Source organism: Rhagoletis pomonella, unplaced genomic scaffold (genome assembly GCF_013731165.1).
Source record: "Rhagoletis pomonella isolate Grant_MI unplaced genomic scaffold, Rhpom_1.0 Rhpom_scaffold_00004, whole genome shotgun sequence".
NCBI classification, from domain to species: Eukaryota; Metazoa; Arthropoda; class Insecta; order Diptera; family Tephritidae; genus Rhagoletis; species Rhagoletis pomonella.
In genome coordinates this window covers 21,298,587-21,301,423 of record NW_023458558.1, presented here as the reverse complement: position 1 = coordinate 21,301,423, position 2,837 = coordinate 21,298,587, and positions in this window count along the sequence as shown.

Here is a 2,837-nt window from a genome sequence, read left to right as displayed (position 1 = left end):
GTTACGATAAGCGTACGTGGTGTATGAAGATGCTCGATGGGCGTTGGTCTACTAAAGCCGACGGATAAAAACACACCAAAAGCGAGGAACTAGAGGGCGAGAGTGATGTGCACAGTTTCCGATATATTTTTTTCGAACTCGAAAATTTGTTCACAGTAGGTATATTTTATTTTAAAGTTAGATATTAGTTTATTGCAGGCAACACTTTGGAAATTATTTAAATCACTGTCTTGTGTATTGTTGTTATGCCTAGTACTTTACAATTAATTTTATTTTCATAAATTTATTCTATTTTTTTTTTGTTCAATGTTGCATTGCATTAACGAGCGCACGTACGCAGCAACTAGTTTCCCGACATCTAAACACGTTTGCAGTTAGCTGAGAACTGACAGCGGACAGCCGACACAAAAATTGAAATCAATCAAATTACAAATCAGTTAGTCGTACGAGTCAAGTCGCGCTGCAACAAACCTCTAACAAACGTTGATTCTCCTTAAGATTCTCTCTGATTAGCCGCCTCATTTATTTATTTTATTTTTTTTTGTTGGTGCTTCTTGCGCACAACTCAACATTTCACTTTACTCAATCAAATCGTCTGCATTCTTATATGTATATGTACATACGTATGCTATGTTTGTATGTATGTATATTTGCTTGCATGCATGCGCCTTCACTCTTCACTTGACACTACTTCTCATTGCAGTATATGTTTGCTGTTATTGTTTTTCTAGTTTGCTTGTTAACAATTAATTTTAATGTACGACTGACTGACTCTTTGACGGCCGACACTGCGCACTAACATCCAATCGGGCCAACCTCTCCACTCGACGTTTCGCAGGCAACTGTTCGAAACTAGATTGAAGTTTGCTAACTAGACAAGTTGATTTTCGAGTTTTTTGCCGACTCTCCCTGCTTTCATATATATGGATATGTAGGTACATACATATGCAACTAGCGCCGCGTTGTTGTTGTTCTTCTTATTTTCCACAATACACAAAATACATGGCGAGATTTGAACTGCAATAGTGGTGGTGGCGGCTTTCGTTGTATGAGTGCTAGCACTTTGCCTGTATTTCAATTGGTTTCATTCTGATTTTTAGCCCAACACTCTCTTCGCCACTAGTCGCTCTCCTTGGTACGGCAAGCACTCGCTCTTGTAGATACATATGTACATATCTATGTATAACCACTGTAAATGTCGTGCCATTCGTGTCTTGTTTGTCGACAGTTAAACTCGACAATCAAATCTTAACTAACCAAGTGAGTAAGTGGAGATCCCGCTAACGACAATGGGCCGCCGACGATGATTGTGGCAGCAGAGTTAACCCGTAGGCGGCAATGCCGATGACGGCGGGCAGCAAAAAAAGCCAGCCAAACAAGTTTCCTTCCACACAAAGAGAAAATTGGTGCAAGCTGTTTGTCGGTCGAAACAAGAAATAAAGCAAGAAAAGCAAAAAAAAAACATCAACAGCCAAACAAGAGATACTCCGTAATGTGCGAGATACGCAAAGGCGCAACAAAAAAATGTGAGCACCCAAAACAAACCTAAATGTTAGAACAGTACATTGCATGCGCCCTTTTGCGTGTGAGCCCAGCTAACATGCATTGCCGCCTTTGCGCTCTCGCTCACTCGTACAGCAGCTGGTTCTACAAAGATGGTTGCTGAAATGAGTACGCCCGTTGGAGTGCCGCAACAAGCGATGAGTGCGCAAAAGGCGTTCAGCACGTGTCAGAGCCAATCAGCAGCAGCCGAAAAAATCGCAATGGTGGATTATGCGCTGCAGCTGTAGTTATGGCGGTCGTCATGTGCGCAAGCTAAGCAGCCTGATTGATAGTAGCACGGGTAGATATTTGTTAAGGAGTGTGTTGTTGGCCAAGCGTTTGCGAGTGAGCGAGCGCACAAATGAGCGTACATATTTAGTAAAGCAAGCGTAAATTAACGCAATCCATATATATGTTAATAATTGCGCAAGTTTGTAAGTAAGTTTGTAATTGCGGCCTCTAATCAGACCGTTTATAGCGGCTAGAAAACTGTGCGCTCGTTATTAACGATGAGATGAGAATTTAGTAAATGTGTCGGCACAGGTCACCCGCCAACAGAGTAGCTGTCAAACTATAAAATTGCGAAATTTACTAACGGGGCGTCTCCACAGGCAGCAGTTTTTATCTTAATAATGTTATCAGAGAATATTTTGCCAGTGGGGACCGCACATTTCTCATGACTGACTAATAATAATTATCAGCGCCATCTACAGCCGGCAATTTGTTAGTTTCAGAACTATATTTTCATTTGCGCGAAAACTGCATTAAGATTTAAGCGAGCTGGAAAATACCTCCAAAAATGCAATTTTTTTTTATGAATAAAAATATATACTTTCTTAAAGATTTTTTTTGAAAAATCCCCTCAAATGTCAAAACGGTTTAATCTGAAGAAATTTATATAAAATTATTTAAAAAGAAAATAAAAAAATTTTGAACGTAATCGTATCTAATAATGGGATATTTGGTGCTGTTTTTTAGCTTTTTTCAAAGATTGGTATAAGAAAAACTTTAAGAAAGAGAAAGATGTGTTGGTATTTAAAAAAATAATAAAAAAAAATATGGCAAAATATCTTTCTACCGAGATCCCATAAGTCTAATTCAGAGTGCCTAGTTTTGGCCCAGCTATTTAAATTTAATATAAGTAAAAAAAAAACAGCATCAAATTTCTCATTTTTACGATTCCGTTGAAAAGATTTTTAAATATTTTTATGCAAATTTTTTAAGCCTAATATGTTTTGTCATCTGAGGGCAAGGAATGAAACCGATTCAAAATAACGTTCCGGTTTGGGTTTCGG